Genomic DNA, 19,566 nt, shown 5'->3' with positions numbered 1-19,566 from the left:
TGGGCATGCTTTTCATCCGGACATCAAAATACTGCCCCCTAGCCCAAAGAGGTTAAAAGAGCCTTTGTTGTGCATAGTGTAGTCTATGGTGTTGCCAGGGAACAGCATCATCTTCAAATAAGTAGGAGGTGAAGATCTCCCGCACACTGATTGCCTCTCTTGCTGCGTTGTTAGACCCCATCCTTGAAACATCCTGCAGAGCAGCAGACTTCTCTCAACTTTGAAGTTGTTGCATGTTAGGTTAATATTTTTGTTCAGTGTTGTCACATTGGTAACAATGATTCGGGAGACAGACTCAGACAGACCGGAATGCGTAATCGTTTTTGTTAATCATACCCCAAATTATGGCACGCCATGTAAGGGCACAGGGACGAAGACCAAACAAACACGTAAAAAAAACACAGGGTTGAAACCCAAGCAAAAGAACGAGGAGTACCTCAAATAAATGACACACACGCACAATGATTAACCCACGGGACGAGACTAGTAATCATCTGGCAATCTTGGCACGAAAGCTAAAACACACAGCACAGGTACTGACACGCACCGACGGACATTGTAACAATAATCGACAGCACTATGGTGACCAAAGGGCACATATATACAAATACAATCAGTGGGAATAGGGGCAGGGGTGCGCAATGAAATTTCCAGAGGGATCCGTGACAAGTGTAGTACATTGAAAGGGGGAATCTCCTGAGGACCTACCAGTTGACCAGGAGCTCTATCCTGTCCTGGAGGCCAAACAAGTCAGTACCAACTACTACAACTTCTGTATAACATATCTGTGGTGCGTAACAGCACAATCACTGATCGGGAATTCGGTTTTACCATCATTCAGGGTAAACAATGTGAAAAACATTGCATTGCACGAAGTAACATAATAAACACCATTAAAACATTTAGGTTTGGTGCAAAATTGTTGGTAGATAACATTACCAGCCATAACGTTATAATTAGCAGTGTCCCAGCCATAACTTCCCATATAGTAGACGTCCAGCTCCTGATGCACAAGGCAAGTTGATGGACAGGAGAGCTTGCGTGTTTGAGGATAGCGGGGGATAGTAATGGACAGAGTGAGTGTGTGGGTTGGTAGGGGAGAATAAAATCTAAGAGATAAAGGTGCAGAGTCCACTGAATGTGATATCAATACATAGTCAGCCTGGTACTGTAACATGGCTGTGTATGGATTATACCTGCTCTTAATGTCACAAGCATACACCCAATCTCTCTCTGTCTCTCCCTCCCTGTTGAATATGTACTTGATATGTAAACTAAGTCTAATATAAACATCCGTTATTGAAGGAAACTCTCTGTATGTACATGTTTAGAATAACTGGTATAAGCCTAGGTTTAGGCGTGGAGCTCTTGTGACATATGAAAACATATAGTCCCATGCCAGATCGCGTTATATATTCCATATCTTTACAGCATAATGTCCTACAATCTCAGACATAATATGTACAGGTGAAATAGGTCACATTGAGATGGCAAATATAATGGCATGTATAATGGCGCCGGAGGAGATGGCTGTCTTTTTATGGTCTCCTAACCAATTGTGCTATTGTGTGTTTTTTCGCGTTATTTGTAACTTATTTTGTACATAATGTTTCTGCCACTGTCTCTTATGACTGAAAAGAGCTTCTAGATATCAGGACAAAGATTACTCACTTGGTACTGTACAAAGATTTTTTTCTCTGACAAGTCAACCCAAATCCCTGTGATTCACATGAGAAAGAGACAGAGATATAGTGGACAACTTACAATCATAGGATAACAAAATAGATTAACTACGATCACGAATATCCTAACAACCGGACATTAAAAACTGTAATATCTTATGTTTCACCGAGTAGTGGCTGAACGACGACATGAATAGCATACGGCTGACGGGGTTTACGCTGCATCGGCAACATAGAACAGCAACCTCTGGTAAGACAAGGGTTGGCGGTCTGTGTATATTTGTTAACAACAGCTGGTGCACGAAATCTAATAGTAAGGAAGTCCCGAGGTTTTGCTCGCCTGAGGTAGAGCATCTCATGATAAGCTGTAGACCACACTATTTACCAAGAGAGTTTATCATCTATATTATTCGTAGGTAGCTGTCTATTTACCACCACAAACCGATGCTGGCACTAAGACCGCACTCAATGAGCTGTATACGGCCATAAGCAAACAGGAAAACGCTCACCCAGTGGCGGTGCTCCTAGTCGCCGGGGACTTTTAATGCAGGGAAACTTAATTCCGTTTTGTCTCATTTCTACCAGCATGTTAAATGTGCAACCAGAGGGAAAAAAACTCTAGACTATCTTTATTCCACACACAGAAATGCAGCCTCCATTTGGCAAATCTGACCATAATTCTATCCTCCTGATTCCTGCTCACAAGCAAAAACTAAAGCAGGAAGCACCAGTGGCTCAGTCAATAAAGCAGTGGTCAGACAACGCAGATGCTTAGCTACAGAACTGTTTTGTCTTCACTGACATTTTCAACCTGTCCCTGAATGAATCTGTAATACCAACATGTTTCTAGCAGACCACCATAGTCCCTGTGCCCAAGAACACTAAGGTAACCTGCCTAAATGACTACATCTGTAGCCATGAAGTGCTTTGAAAGGCTGGTCATAGCTCACATCAACACCATTATCCCAGAAACCCTAGACCCACTCCAATTTGCATACCACCCCAACAGATCCACAGATGATACAATCTCTATTGCACTCCACACTGCCCTTTCCCACCTTGACAAAAGGAACACCTATGTGAGAATGCTATTCATTGACTACAGCTTAGCATTGAAAACCATAGTGCCCTCAAAGCTCATCACTAAGCTAAGGACCCTGGGACTAAACACCTCCCTCTGCAACTGGATCCTGGACTTCCTGACGGGCCATTCCCAGATGGTAAGGGTAGGTAACAACAAATCTGCCACACTGATCCTCAACATAGGGGCCCCTCAGGGGTGCATGCCCAGTCCCCTCATGTACTCCCTGTTCACTCATGACTTCATGGCCAGGCACGACTCCAACACCATCATTAAGTTTGCCGACGACACAACAGTGGTAGGCCTGATCACCAACAAAGATGAGACAGCCTATAGGGAGGTCGTCAGAGACCTGGCAGTGTGGTGCCAGGATAACAACCTCTCCCTCAACGTGATCAAGTCAAAGGAGATGATTGTGGACTACAGGAAATGGAGGACCGAGCACGCCCCCATTCTCATCGACGGGGCTGCAGTGGAGCAGGTTGAGAGCTTCAAGTTCCTTGGTGTCTACATCACCAACAAACTAATGTCATGTCTTTGGGGTACCATTAAACTGAAGACATGTTTATCAATTAACTCCCTGTAATTATTATCACGCGATTAAACTGATTAATCGTTTAATTGTAATTAACTAGGAGATCGGGGCACCAAGGAAAATATTCAGATTACAAAGTTATAATTTTCCTAATATAACTTTCCTACATTATAACCTTATATATTATATTCTATTATAGTATAGGCCGATTATCTTCTGGTTTAAATGGTGTATTTTACCTCGTGTCCAGTCTCATTCCAAACGTCGTAAATTGTTGTATCTGCACAAACCCAGTCTTTACTAAAATCATCCATACATCAATTGTCTTAAAATCATTTATTTACTAAACTAAGTAATTCACAGAAAGTATACAAACAGTAATTATCATCACAAAGAATTGGTAGAGTAATGTGCCCTAGTGGGCTAAAACAGGCGTGGCTGGTGTCTTGTTCAACAATGGGTCATAAAAGTTCAGCTGAGGAGGTACACAGAGTTCATTAATATTAACAATTGATATGCTAATCCTTTGCACATGAACGCTCACTCATTCGAGAACAATAGCAAACAATATATATTTACGCTCAGTGTGTCGTCGGGATCCTTGTTGGAGCGTCGTTCTGTTGGAGAGTTCTCTCTCTCTCTCTCTCTCTCTCTCTCGGTTAGAATGGATCTTTCAAAGCGACATTCATTAATGTCGTTATAGAATGGATGTTTCGTTGGTCTTCGCGTTCAATTATATAATTTCTAGCTGCAGACTATTAATTAATATCAAAGACTTGTTCTTATTCTGTCGGTATCAATAGTCTAAAAGTTAACCACGTGGTATAGTTCACTTTCAGTAGAGTACTTGGATGGTTAAACCTATTGGCCAACTTGCAATGGAGTGGAGGCCTGGTCTGCAGAAAGTAGATCAGGGTGGGGTTTTATAGTGACCATAGAACAGGCTTGTCAAATGACGCCTGGTCCTGTCTGTGTCCCTGGGGGCGTGCCGATGACTGAGTTAAGCTTGGTACAGAAATACAATTCTATCACATTAACATCAGTACATAGCATCTCAATGTATTACAAATAGCTTTATCCTTATTAATACATTCTATACAACCATGTGGATGCAAGTCTCATCGCTGAGGCTATTATATAAACAGTTTTATGGTAATATGGCTATATTGTCTCTTCTGAGTATCACAAAATTGAACCAAGCGGACCAGTTCGTAGCTGGATTCTTCACCAGTCTTCCATACCTTCTCCAGAACACAAATGTCGCTTGGCTCCCCAATTCTGTGAGTTGGAAGAATTTCCTGTGTCTCTCTATGGGCCATGTGGCAAGAGATTCTCCTGGAATTTTACCACTCCTTCACACAGGGACTGGGTGGCGGAAGGTAGGTTGGGGGATGGTGCAAGGGGGGAGGGGGTCAACTGTCCTCCCTGTACTCAAAGAGGCCAACGTCATGACACTAACATGGTCCAAACACTCCAAGACAGTCGTGAAGAGGGCACGACAAAGCCTATTCCCCCTCAGGAGACTGAAAAGATTTGGCATGGGTCCTCAGATCCTCAAAAAGTTCTACAGCTGCACCATCAAGAGCATCCTGACTGGTTGCATCACTGCCTGGTATGGCAACTTCTCGGCCTCCAACTGCAAGGCACTACAGAGGGTTGTGCATACGGCCCAGTACATCACTGGGGCCAAGCTTTCTTCCATCCAGGACCTCTATACCAGGCCATGTTAGAGGAAGGCCCTAGCACTTGTCAAAGACTCCAGCCACCCTAGTCATAAACTGTTCTTTCTGCTACCGCGCGGCAAGCGGTACCAGAGTGCCAAGTCTTGGTCCAAAATGCTTCTTAACAGTTTCTACCCCCAAGCCACTCCAGGACAAATGACTACCCAGACTATTTGCATTGTCCCCAGCCCCCTCTTTTATGCTGCTGCTACTCTCTGTTTATTATCTATGCATAGTCACTTGTCATAGAATAAGTCGTACTCATCCTTAAAAATGTCGTACTGGAGAGAAGAGGAGGACCAAAACGCAGCAGGTATGTGCAGGCTCATCTTGACTTTTATTAACTATCAAAATGAACACCCAAAATAACAAACTTAATTACGATCGACAAAAACAGTCTGGTAAGGCCCAAGGCTACACACAGAACAATTCCCCACAACCCCAAAGACAAACACACACCTATATAGGACTTCCAATCAAAGGCAACTATACACACCTGCCTTCAATTGGAAGTCCCAATCATCAACCCAACATTTAACAAACACAAACCCCCTGCCACATCCTGACCTAGACTAAGCAATACGCCCTCTGCTGGTCAGGACGTGACATCACTTTACCTGTACCTACATGTTCATATTACCTCCATTACCTCGACTAACCTGTGCCCCCACACTACTGTTATTTTACTGCTGCTCTTTAATTATTTTTTACCTATCTATTTTTTACCATGTAACGCCCTGGCCATAGAGAGGGTTTTTTGTTCTCTATTTTTGGTTAGGCCAGGGTGTGACATGGGTGGGCGTTCTAGGTTTCTTTTTCTATGTTGGTGGTTTTCTTTGTTTCGGCCGTGTATGGCTCTCAATCAGGAACAGGTGTAGATCGTTGTTGCTGATTGAGAGTCATACATAGGCAGCCTGTTTTTCCTTTGGGGTTTGTGAGTGAATGTTTTCTGTCTAGGTTTGTTAATCCTGACAGGACTGTTTGGCTGTCATTCCTTGTCGTGTTTTCTTTTTGTATAGTGTTCATTCGTTTATTAAAATCCTTAATATGAACACATCCTCCGCTGCACCTTGGTCTCAATCTGACGACGGCCGTTACAAACCAACAATGCAGTTTTAAGAAAAAAAAGTGTTAAGGACTTGTAAGTAAGCATTTCACTGTAAGATCTGCACCTGTTGTATTCGGCGCATATGACATAACATTTGATTTGACTTGAAATAGTGATATTTCATTTAGTATACACTGTACATTTCATATATGTCATATAATTACAATAATATCAAACGTCGATGCGTGGCTTTTATCTAAATGGATTTAGAATGGAATGGAACCCAGGTGCCAGTCTCCTTCCTCAACACTCCCCACAGAATACTCAAGACCGAACTGACTCACTTCAACCTTCCATCTCTTGAAAGTAAGGGAAAGCCGCACACTCTAGGAGCTCAGACACAAAAATGTAATGTCCAACGTTTCGACAGCCAAGCTGTCTTCATCAGGGTATGATCACAAACACTGAGAGATGACTAATTTATATAGTGTCAAAAGACACACAGGTGTCTGTAATCATGGCCAAGTGTGGCCTAATATCATTGGTTAATTCTCAAATATAAAAATGGCATACAAAGAACAGCATACAAATGGATAGCATACGATCATAGATTCATTTTAGACTACACAAGCTTACAAACAATTACAATGGCAAAGTCACAATAATCACAAGAATGGCTTAAGATCAAAGTCTATGTTGAGACCGAAGGGAGCAAGGGTCTTTAAGTTAAAGATCCAGGCAGCCTCTCGTTTTCACAATAAATTAACAAGGTCACCCCCTCTCCTCGGGAGGGTGACATGTTCGATGCCAATATAAAGCAGAGACGAAATCGAGTGGTTTGCTTCCAAAAAGTGGGCCTCAACTGGGTAAGTCAAGTTTTTGCACCTAATGGTGCTACGATGCTCTGAGATACGTACTTTTAATTCACGCTTTGTTTTACCCACATCATTTTTACCACAAGGACAAGTTCTAAGATAAATAACTGCCTTAGTGGAGCACGTAATAACACCTTTGATTGGGATCGATTTCCCTGTTTGTGGGTGTTTGAAGGATCTACATTTATAAGTGGCATTGCATTGAGCACAGCCATTACACTTGTAATTTCCATCCAGTAGGGGCGCAAATAGACGTTGTTCAGGAATATCTTGGGGTGGTAAACCTTCTAGAACCTTCCATCTCTCACAGACTGGAAACCCCTAAGGGATGATGAAGAGTCAATGAAGGAAACAACAACATACTTCACAAAGATGGAGTGAAGGGCTTGATGGGGAGAGGGGTAGAGAGCGGTCCGTTGGGGGAGAGTGATGAAGGGAGAAAGAAGAGTGGTGTGTGCCAGTATATTATTGTTTTTTATTAAACCTTTTAAAAACAGTTTAACTATTTAATGGGGACAATGTACAGTAAACCTAAACATAATCACCAAGTCACAGTCAACCAGTCATTTAAAAATGGCAATTACCATATATTAGGCATATGATGAGTTACTGAACAACACAGGCCTGACCTCTCGGTTCATTTGAAATGACTGGTTAATGGCAACGATTCTGATCGCTGCAAGAGTCTGGGCCCATAAGAGCCTGTAAGAACATACATATTAGTACCGCCTGGGTTTTAGATGCCTCCTGACTGTGTCAGTTCACATTTAGCAAGAAGAGACAGGATGTCCTAGTTATTGCCTGCCACATTTCCACTGACGGATTGATGAGTGTTGAATACCTCTCTGAGCAGAAACACAATCTCCAGGACAGATGGATGCACTGACTCTGTTCACATTGGTTCCATTAAGCCTCCCCCTAAACGTACGACAGTCGTCGTCGCTGTGGCGCGTAAACTGAACCATATGGACAGTGTTTACTGTGAGCGCGCGGTCAAGACTCCACCGGGATTGATTGACAGTTCCTGTGGGAGTGGTGAATGCAATCTTTGCAAGAGCTTTTCTCTGAGCTCCACCGGGGTAGGGACAGGGGTGGTCCCCGGGTCAGGAGTGTGGTGCGGCAGATGCTGCTGTTCGAGTCCTGATGGCCGAACATGTGGAACAGCCTCCGGCAGCACGGCAGACCGTGGACCATGTCAGAGGAGGTGGCCACTGAAGATCATGTAGATCCACGGGTTACAGCAGCTATTCAGACTGGCCAGCAGAGCCGAGATGGTGACTGTGGTGTTTTCAGAGTCTGGAGAGAGAGAAACAGGGAATAGGTGTCGGCCAGTCAGTGAAGGAGAAAACATTCAAGCTTGTTCTGTTTATCTACTAGCAGTGACGCACACTATTTATGCGTATTCTCGAGGGAGTCTCAGCAAGCCACTAGGTCTGAAGGGTCACTGACTCGCCAGCAAAATATTTAATTAACATTTGGAGTTCTCCAGGAGAGATCAGAGTCAGTGCATCCATCTCTCCTGGAATAAGTCAAGGGGTCTGAATACTTTCCGAAGGCACTGTAGTTTTTAACCATATTTTTAGGCTATACAGTGTTTGTTTACATTTACATTGTTTACCAACATTGGCGTAAAACAATCATATGTTTTCGGTTCTAATGTGGTACGACAGTTTAACTAAGCTCATAAGGCATTTATGAGTTATATTCTTCAAGAATCAGTGGGTACGTATTCGTCACTTATAAGTCTAAAAATGGATGTACAACTGATGATTGCGTCTAAGATGAATGCACTAACTAAGACCGGTGGTCGTTTTCACAACTGTCTGTCACACCTGCACAACGGTTGCGTTAAATGGCACGTGTTTAACACTTTATGTATGCCCTTTAGGTGGTTCTGCTGTTTTTCTATATTGCGCACGGTCCGATAATTCAAGCTACAGCAGGAGGAATAACATCCGCTACATACAGACCTCATCAAGGCAATGGGTTATGAGTTAACTCACATGCACAGAAATGATAATGAAATGACTTCCAGTAAGAGGTTTTTGTGCGCGGTTATTCCATTGAGGTCACAATAATGTACCCCAGGTCTCCAGTTTGCACAGCCTATAGCCTAAGTAATACGTCTTGACTGTCTGTATAGTCTATTTGTTTCAGTTTGGTCTATGTATCTGAGGAGTTATACAGTTTTTGTCTCACTATGTCCGTGGTAAACTGTTGCGTAAAAGCTATCTAAATTTGGAGAGCAGTGAAGCAGATTTTAGGGAAGCCCCTTGGGTGATGCATGAAATATATGCTGAAGCTGTGCACTATTGCCAACGTATTATTGAGGAAGTAGACCTAAGCAATAATGGAATGTTTAAAAACACAATGAACGGAGACATGGCACCAGCGCGCGCTGCCACTAACTTACGGCTCAGAGCCCAAATACAACACGTACCATCCCACGAGAAGCTCTCATCCCACACCGACCACATCTGTACGGTGAAAAACGGAGCCCAGCACACCACGTATGCCAGCAAGATCACGAAAGTAATCTTCACTGTGCGCAGTTTGGCGCGCGTAATGGTGGTGAAGCTGCTGACTGAAGTCTTCCCGATCAGCCCATTCTTGCTCACAAGTGCCATCGCAATCGTGCTCTTCTGGGTCTTGTACTTTATGTTCAACCAGATGGATCGGCAGATGAAGCCGTAGCAGAGCATGAGCACGGCCACGGGCACAAGGAAGATGCCCACGGTGATCCAGTTGATGTAGGCGCGCACACCCCACGGCTGGATAAAGTGTCCCCAGCAGTCATACACGGCCGAGCCCGGGTGGACCTCGCTCAGTGAGAAGATAAAATACTGGGGCATGCTCAGGGCAAGACTACACACCCAGGTGGCCCCGATCATCATATAGGCGCGCTGCGTGGGCTGGTGAATGGTCTGCATCGGGTGACAGATGGCGATGTAGCGGTCCAGCGTCATCATCACCATCATGTAGGTGGGCGCGAACATCCCTAGCACCTGCAGGTGCTTGACGATGCGACACAGGAAGTCAGGCCCGTAGAAGCGGAAGGTGATCTCCCAACAGAGCTGCGGCAGCACCTGGAAAAAGGCCACAACCAAGTCCGCGAGGCTCAGGTGTTTCATGAACAGGTGCATGCGCAAGGGCTTCCGTCGGCTCATGTACATGGCCAGCAGCACGCTCAGGTTCCCCACCACAGCCACGACGAATGTCACGCTAAGCACCGTGATCTCGATCTTAGCAACCTCCTCGTTCCGGCCAAACGGGTCGCTGGAGTTCTCAAGAGTGCCGGTGTCGTTCCCAGGGTCCTCCATCATCCCCGGCTTGCCGGTGGGGTCGAAGCCTATGTTCACATTTTCTTCCATGATGTTGAGTGAGCTCTCTGAAGGGAAGAGTGCGTCTCCGGAGAAGTGCATGACTGTCCTGAACCAATCCGCGCCCACGATCACCTGCTGCCAGCTAGCTTTAAATTTAAGCAATGTCTTAGAGTCTATCGTCTACATAAACTCGCTCTTTGCGCACAGTCCTGGCACCACTCTGCCGGGGCCCTCACTTCCTCCATGTAGGCTGTCTCGTCGATTTTGGTAATCAGGCCTACCCCTGTTGTGTCATCTGCAAACTTGATGATTGTGTTGGAGGCGTGTTTGGTGTAATTTGGCTCATGATATGTGTTTGATATGGGTTGGCGACATATGACACACATTGTTTGGTATGGTCTCTGCCTCAACATATTTATCTCTAAGTGGCCACCAGTGTCAAGAAAATTACCGGCCTTTGTGTGAGTGAGGACAGCCCTGTGGAAGACTGTTGAATCGAGCAGGGCCAGATAAATATATACAGGCTACAGGGGGTGTGTGTGTGTATGGGGTTGTGTGTGCGTGTGTTTAGCAGAGAGGTCTGGGTCTGTCAGACCAAAGCAATATGAAGCTATAGTGAGTGTTGTTGTTTGGCTCAGAATCCACTGAACAATAGCGGAGTGAGATTGTCTGGGGGGAAGGAATAGGTTAGCTACATAGAGAGCTGATATACAAGCCTATTCAACCAAAACAATCATTAAAAACCCTAAAAGCTCAGGAAGATGAATACTGCATTCCACTTATCCACAAAAAAACGTTTTGTGGGTTCTATACAATAGAGCTCCTGAGTCTGAACTGAAAACAAACCCAGAAGTAACTATGTTTGAACCACTGTTCCGGGAAGGAAGTAAAAACATATATTTTTAAAAATATTTTAATTCATGTGTTTTTGTGAGAACAATGAGAGAGAAGAGTCTCCATGTTGCCTCAACATTGCCCAGTGGTCTGTAGAGAGAACAGGTTGTTCTTTGAGATGTTCTGCTGGGGAGTAAAATCAAATTCAATTGTATTGGTCACTTACACATGGTTAGCAGTTGTTATTGCGAGTGTTGCGAAATACTTGTGCTTCCAGTTCTGACAGTGCAGTAATATCTAACAAGTAATCTAACAATTCCACAACTACCTAATACACTCAAATCTAAGTAAAGGGATGGAATAAGAATATATACATATAAAAATATGGTTGAGCGATGACCGAGCGGCATAGGCAAGATGCAATAGATGGTATAAAATACAGTATAAACATATGAGATGAGTAATGCAAGATATGTAAACGTTATTAAAGTGGCATTATTAAAGTGACTAGTGATCCATTTATTAAAGTGGCCAATGATTTCAAGTCTGTATGCAGGCAGCAGCCTCTGTGGTAATGATGGTTGTTTAACAGTCTGATGCCCTTGAGATAAAAGCTGTTTTCAGTCTCTCGGTCCCAGCTTTGGTGCACCTATACTGAGCTTGCCTTCTGGATGGTAGCGGGGTGAACAGACAGTGGCTTTTGGTCCAGATAGCAGCAGATACATGGGCTACACATACTAAGACAGAGGGGCGCGGTTTCCCTCGCTCTGATGATTTCTCCAGTGTGATTCAGCCACTTATGAATTGACGAAAAACTATGAAAATACAGAGACGAAAGATATTTAAAAAAAATGTATAAGTCAAATATTTGGGGAAGACTAGCTTCCCTTGGCGTCCATAAATCCACAACACTGATTTTAATTGAAAACAATCACAGTAAGGTACTAAATTATTCAGCAGACATTTTTTGATAGCGATATAAACAGCTTCATTGGACCTTTTAAAAATATCCCACTAGTGACCATGGTTGACTTATTTTAAGAAATGCCATTGGTCGGTGGATATGAAGTCTAAGATCTTTGACAGCCTGATGGGAACATTGTTACAGGAAATAATCACTCATCTGGTGGAGGTTAGCATAGGGCTAACGTGTGCCAGGTTATCTGATGGGACCAGCTACAATGTAGCGTTCTATCACGTGCAAGTTAATCAAATACTTAAATAGGCTAATGTGCATTTTGAGACGGAGAAACTTTCAATTTAAACTGTTTAATGTTCGCAAGTATGGCCCCAATTAAGTTTATCATCACTCTAGAACAATGTCTGTGTTTGTGTGTGTGCACCCGCGCTCTCGTGTTTGTTTTATTGCATGGCTTTTTAGTGACTTTTGAATTTAGAGCGAGACTGCATTAGCTCATGGAGGAGCTGGTAGCTGTTAGTCAGGTGAGCTGTTAAGCACTAAATCTGTGCAAACAGATCGGCCCTGCTCTCTGTCAAAGCCAAATCCTCTATATGGCCTGGCCTTCGGCCTACACACATACCATAACCACACACTATAGTAACCCTCTGTAACAGTACCACAATTGGTCAGATAACAATTTTCAATTGATGTACAGTGAAGGGAATATAGGCAATACACTGGTCTTATGTCAGCATTGAACTTCCCTATTTCCTATTCCCCTTTGAACATGAATCAGAGGTAGAAATGGAAGGGTCAAAGGGTTGAGCGGTAAAGAGCAATACAATCCAGATGACAAACAGACCCTCCACACTATCCCTCTCTCCTTCCATCCCTCCTTCCATCCCTCCACACTCTCCTTCCATCCCTCCACACTATCTCTCTCTCTCCTTCCATCCCTCCACACTATCTCTCTCTCTCCTTCCATCCCTCCACACTATCTCTCTCTCCTTCCATCCCTCCTTCTCCCTCCATATTGCAAAAAGGAATCAGTTCTGGCTTTCTGATCATAATGAATAAGATAACATGGACAGGGACATCCTTGTCCAAGATCAACAGTCCTACTCAGATGTTGGAATACAGGCCCAGGACTCATCCGTTGCCCACCACTACACGTGCTATGTGCATTCATCATCCTCGTGTGATATATTGAAGAACTGCAAAAGAATGACCAAATAGCTCTCTCATGCGCTCAATAACAGATATTGTTCATATTCTTCTTCTGATTTATTATAAACATCATAGACAACACATTTCCTAATGAATCAAAAAATAGAATCAATCATCTGTGTACTATGGCAGTTAGGTTTCAGGCACAGGTGTTAACACTATTGGCAGGTTGAAACTCATGCAGTTCAGTGAATGAGAGACTCCGACCCATTACTGTGGACACTCATCAGCCCTCAATTTATGTTGTACAGCTGTGTCCACTGGTCTGATGACTGTCTTTTCACACATATTAATCCTTAAGAGTATATTGATGCACCCGTGCGTCAATCTAAGTAACATAATAATAATCTCCACCAAAATCCTGTCAGTTTAAGATTAAATATGTTATTTTTTTTTTTCATAGGCTGTGTCTCAATCCACCGCACCCGCCTATGTCGACATTGTCACGGGTGTCGTTGGGTAGAGAGGACCAAGGCACAGTGGGTTGCATGTGAATCATTATATTTTATTAACTAAATGTGAACACCGAAGAACAAGACAGACCGACAGTTTCACAGGATAATACTCACAGCAGTGCGAAATACAACTACCCACTAAACCCCAGGTGAAAACAAGCTCCTTATATATGACTCTCAATCAGGAACAACGAAGTACAGCTGTTCCTGATCGAGAGCCACACAGACAAAAGAAATACACAAACCAGAAAACCGTAGAATACCAATAACTAGAACATACACCCAAAACCCTGGAACACATAAATAAAACACCCCTCTACAATACACACAACCCCCGGACCACATAAAACAAATACCCTCTGCCACGTCCTGACCAAACTACAATAACAAATACTCCCTCTACTGGTCAGGACGTGACAGACATTCCACATCTGAGGCGTTTGTCAGGCCGAGACATCTCGAAAATTGGTCTTCTCACAAAAAAATCGTATTCCTTATGATACATTTTTGGACTGTCTTTTTTGCCATTTATGAATGTGTTATTCAATGCGTTTCTATGGGTTATAGTAGTAAAGGCCAAACTCAATATTTTAAGTAATACATTTTTTAAATAATACCTAAAACCAGATGTACACTACACAACTTTCCAAATCCTAACATCGCTGAGCCTCTCACATTAAACAACCATCTTTCCTGACGTTTTTTTGTCTTGACAATGTAGTGGTGCGCACACTAAACGACATGGCAAAGACAGGGGTCACTCACTACAAGATTCTTCACTTGGTCGTTAGGATTCTCAATACCACGCTGTCTCGCGAAAATAATTATGTGATTAGATTGTTAACATAGCTACAACGAGCTGTGGCTCAAAGCAGCCTCAAACGTTTTCAGTCAGACACTCACGCTTGCCATACTGACTCGAAATATCTAGCAAACATTTTGAATTGAATAACATTGCTTGTGAACTTCAGAGTTGCACCGATTTGACACTTTGGTTAAAGGCAAGTAAAAACTCATACTAGGAGTAGTTGTTGTAGTAGTAGTAGTAGTAGTAGTAGTAGTAGTAGTAGCTCACATTCTGGGATATGAGAAATATCATAATCTCACTGGCACTGCAGATTGTGCCGATAAAATCAAACATTGATTGCCCTCAGATTGCGTATCTGACCTGCTCACATTAAATGAGCGTTGTGACGGCCAAACGCCTCGAGTAGGCAACGACAATTTCAAAAACTTGTCTGGGACAGCTAAATGGGGGCCAAAATCGTGTAACATACACCTGGCTTAAAGGAGTCGTACAATTCTAAATGAAATAGTTAAATTATCTATGGTATGACCAAAACAATTCCATGTTAGCTTAGTATTTTTTATATTTTAAGTGTTAATGTATTTTAACAGTTATAGCTTAGTGAATCATACTAGGTCCTTGATGCTCCTCGGGTGTGACATCACAGCTTGGCCTTAGGGACAGAGTCAGGGCTGGGGTACAGGTGTTGCCGTAGGAAGCTAAGGCTCTTTTCCCAACAGTCTTCCTGAGCATCGGCATGCGGCTTGGGGTACCCTCCCCACAACATGATCACTACAACACACAATCATTAGTTACATTGGGAGTAAAGAATTGGTTATACATATATCTTAGTTCAGGTGTGTATACTATAGGTGTGAGCTTTGTGTGTGTACAGAACCTTTCTGTCGTGTTTGAGGCACTATGAAGTTGCTGGCTCTGAAGTGGGGTGTGTAGGGCGGCTCAATGAGGTGTCCAGCATCAGGGTATTGTAGAATGGTCAGTAGGTGCTCGTTACCCGCATCATCTGGGTCATCTGCAGGTCAGAGGTCACATTCAGCGTCATTGAAAATGATGGATTTCATAGGAAGCTTGTAATCGTGTTTGTGTGTGTGTGTACTCACGTCCTTGGCAGACTCCACTGTCGCCAAGTTCTGATCATCCTCCCCGACGACCAACATCAATGGACACTTTATCCTCCCCATCTGTCAGAAGACAGGGCAATGAGTAAACAAACCCACTGTGTTTGTGTTGACTTACATCCACTTTCTCTCCAAGGTCGGTTGGGATGGGCAGAATGATGTCTCTCCAGACCACACGGCCCTCTTCATCAAATTGGGTCTTATACCCATCCCTGGCAATAAATAATTATGTTTTTAGTCTATATTTCTTTATTCGAACTGTATGTCACAAGCTTCATAATCACGGTACCTTACACCTTCACTTTGAAGAGATTTGGGTTTATTTTTCAGCCACATCCCACTCACTCCTTCATCTTTCTAAACACTTCACCGATAGCCTTGTTGACCGGGTTGACGTGACTCCCACTGATACACACACAGCATCTGGGCTGGAATAAACAGGATTTATTGTTACACACTGAACAAACTCATAAGCTTATACACATGGTCAGTGTTGGGACAATAGCTTTCTGAATCTGAATTCACTCTATAAATACAAAGCTCCAAACTGGAGGAAAAAGAGGAGAGTGGGAGCGAGACTCACGCTGATGACTTTGGAGTAGGCTACCAAGGTGAGGGCGACTGACACCCCAAAGGAGAGCCCAAACAGAGCAACTCTGTCCTTCATCACCAGGGGGTGCTCCTGCACAATCCTGAACGCTTTCTACATAACAAGAGAGATAGAACTCAAGTTCAAGTGATAAGGATACAATGTAGGATCCAATGTAGCAGATGCAATGTGATGTAATATAATGTGAAGTGATGTAATATAACAGTGAGTCTGGGTAAATGGTCACAGCAGGACTATGCCCTCTCAGGGCCATTTCTGAACATTAAGACATGCACAACCTTGTAGGCACACACACAGTATGAGAATCACCTCAAAGTAGGTTTTAAAGTCGATGTCTGAGGTTCTGTTCTTGTCATGGGAAAGGTACTCTAGCGCCATGGAAACAAAACCCTGTGACGCCAGGAGGCAGGAGCGGTACTCCACCAGCCCCCCACCCCCTCCCCACATATCCAACACCCCAGGGAAGGGTCCAGGACCTGGGGGTAAAAAGAGGGTCCCTCGGATTCCATGTTCCCTGATGTCAATTCTGCACACACCCGGTGCCATGTACCATCGTTCTGAGACAACGGTCGCTAAGGGAGACTGCTTGCTGAAGCCCTCAGTCATGTGCCCACTGTACACAGAGATGTGTACCACCATAGGAGTGAGGACATCCATCTTTCTCAACCTGAGAGACAGAGAGAGTTTATTTGACTTGTCCAGCCGGGCCTGGTCACCCTAAATTATCTGGTTATCCTATGTAGAATTGAACCCAAATATTGAATTGCATTGGTGTGTTACCTGAGGCCTGTCCGACTGCCTGGAACAGGCTGCATGCTCCACAGTAGACCCATGGGCTCTGCTCCTTCATATGTTCCTCCAAGACTGGCATCCTTAGCAACTACATCAACAACAAAAAAGAGAAAGAGGCTTGGGTTTCTGTATTTTTTGTAATCAGAGCTTGTTTTTTCAGAGTTGTCAGTTGTCTGTTGACTGGGGCTCCCCAGTGGAGCAGCAGTCTAAGGCACTGCATCTCAGTGCTAGAGGCATCACTACAGACACTCTGGTTCAATTCCAGGCTACATCACAACCAGCTGTGATTGGAATCCCATAGGGCAGTGCACAATTGGCCCAGTGCCGTCAGGGTTTTGTCGGTGTAGGCCGTCATTGTAAACAAGAACTTATTTAACTAGGCAAGTCAGTAAAGAACAAAGAATATTATTTAATTTTTTTTTATTCTAAAACACACTGAATGGTGCTTTCAAAACAACTGGGAACTAATTATTAATCAATTAATGATGTTAGTGAACTTCAGGTATTTTTTTATTTATTTTTTATTTCACCAGGTAGGCAAGTTGAGAACAAGTTCTCATTTACAATTGCGACCTGGCCAAGATAAAGCAAAGCAGTTCGACAACATACAACAACAGAGTTACACATGGAGTAAAAACAAAATAAGTCTATATACAATGTGAGCAAATGAGGTGAGATAAGAGAGGTAAAGGCAAAAAAGGCCATGGTGGCAAAGTAAATACAATATAGCAATTAAAACACTGGAATGGTAGATTTGTAGTAGAAGAAAGTGCAAAGTAGAAATAAATAATGGGGTGCAAAGGATCAAAAGTAAATAAAATAAATAAATACAGTAGGGGAAGAGGTAGTTGTTATGAGGTAGTTGTTAGGTATGAAAGTCAGAGCTTTAGAAAGAGGCCGAGTTCCTAACTTGGAATTCCAAGTTGATTGACAGTTTAAAACGGTTTGTCCTAGTCGGAGCTCATCCCACTTGCCTTGAACACGCTGAAATCGAATATTTCCAAAATCAAAGTTCCCAGGTGTTTTTAACTTGGTATTCATTTGCTTGAGCGTGTTCCAGTTGAACACTTTTGTCAAGATGTTGATCAACTTTGGTCACGCCTTTCAAAGTGTGTTGCATTTGAACAATTATACTACTTGCGACCACAGCATGACTGTAACTGACAATTAACCTGTCAGTCTATGTCGTTGTTTTTTGTTTGAATTGTTTACGTGTTCGCTATGCGGGGGAAATTGTAAACCATGCGGAACTACGTGGCTAAGAACTGTTCTAACGGGAGTATTATCTTAGCAACCGACATTTTTGGGGTGAGGCAATCCCACACTGTGTTCGGGGGTAGTTCGTAACGGTTGAAGCGTGTATGTTAGGATGGTAACGTTATAATAATTAAGGATGAAGCTTGAATTCATGCCAGGAATAAGAATTGTGAAGTTTGGGATTTCCTCCCTTCTATAATAAGCAGCCAACGAGGTATTTTTCCTTTGTTTATGTGTTTAATCTGATACTGTTATCTCTGGCTAAACTGTTTTTATGTATGTAAGCACTTCAGAGTTGTATCAAGCTAATAAGTCACTCGTAAGACAAGAGGGTTGTAAGAGTGTGCTTAACTGTATATTCATTTACTTTATAGTTCTCACGGAAGGTGATAATTATGACAAACTACAGAATAAAACCACCAGTTAAAATCAAGGCACTGTCGTGCTCGTGGTTATGGAGGGAGTTACAATGACCTTTACAACAGCCATATTGGTTTTAATAACATCTCATTTGCTATCCTTTACTCAAGGTTTGCTGTGTTGTACAGTGATATTATACTAACTTGATAGCAATAGAGGGCAAACTAGCAGGCAAAAACATTGGCCAGCCGCCAGCATCTCATGGTTCAGCGCATGCTGATCTTATTGGCGACCACCGGGACAACGTGTAATTGAATTAAACAATAGTATATATGGGATTTCATACAGAAGTTAGGCCAAGGCTACATCCAAGAACACGGTCTGTAAGCCCGGTCGGCGGTCACAAACCTTACCCGTCACCGTGCCTTGGCCGTCGCTGGTGTAATGGCCGAACGCCTCCCAAAGGTCCTTATCCTCAGAGCGATGAAGGGAATGTAGCGTCACTGAGAGCGCTGGAGGTAAATTCCTCACAACTACCTGGATCTTCTCATCCACGAGCCCCCGTGTTGGCTGCACTGACAGAAGCGGGAAAGTCCCAACCATGGTGGACAAACACCTGTAGAAAAAGACAAGACAGAAACAACCGAACACTGATAAAGATGGTGGGATAAACATTCCATTTGTCCTGGCTTTAACCTGTGAAAACTGGTTGGCGACAGAACAAATTGCCTACGAGTCCCATTCGCTTCAAACTTCGTGTCCAAATGTACTTACACTGAGTTTGATAATGACTTACACTGAGTTTGATAATGTTTGATAATGACAAAGGCATTATCGGTTGCCTATGCTGACATAGGCAACCGCTTTATATAGCTAGGTGCGATTAGACAAGTTTACTCGTGCATGAAAGTACAAAGTCCGTGCTGCACTGCCCACAAA

At 43.3% G+C, this 19,566-nt stretch overlaps 2 pseudogenes across 1 annotated transcript; both read right to left on the bottom strand.

Annotated features, from left to right (window-relative positions):
- Window positions 1-4,352: 4,352 nt before the first annotated feature.
- On the bottom strand, window positions 4,353-13,004 carry LOC123728218 (arg8-vasotocin receptor-like; annotated as a pseudogene).
- Window positions 13,005-13,260: 256 nt separating this feature from the next.
- On the bottom strand, window positions 13,261-19,490 carry LOC123728219 (acyl-coenzyme A thioesterase 5-like; annotated as a pseudogene). Its single transcript, XR_014381161.1, has 10 exons — window positions 19,402-19,490; window positions 19,041-19,243; window positions 16,999-17,098; window positions 16,528-16,885; window positions 16,192-16,311; window positions 15,954-16,036; window positions 15,727-15,820; window positions 15,591-15,671; window positions 15,368-15,502; window positions 13,261-15,261 (listed from the first exon to the last, which is right to left on the bottom strand). The product of XR_014381161.1 is annotated as an acyl-coenzyme A thioesterase 5-like (transcript).
- Between the last annotated feature and the right edge of the window lie 76 nt (window positions 19,491-19,566).

The sequence above is a fragment of the Salmo salar genome, chromosome 17 (genome assembly GCF_965601325.2).
Source record: "Salmo salar chromosome 17, fSalSal1, whole genome shotgun sequence".
Taxonomy (NCBI): Eukaryota; Metazoa; Chordata; class Actinopteri; order Salmoniformes; family Salmonidae; genus Salmo; species Salmo salar.
The sequence above is the reverse complement of the archived record's forward strand: the minus strand, read 5'-3'. Positions and strand labels throughout refer to the sequence as shown.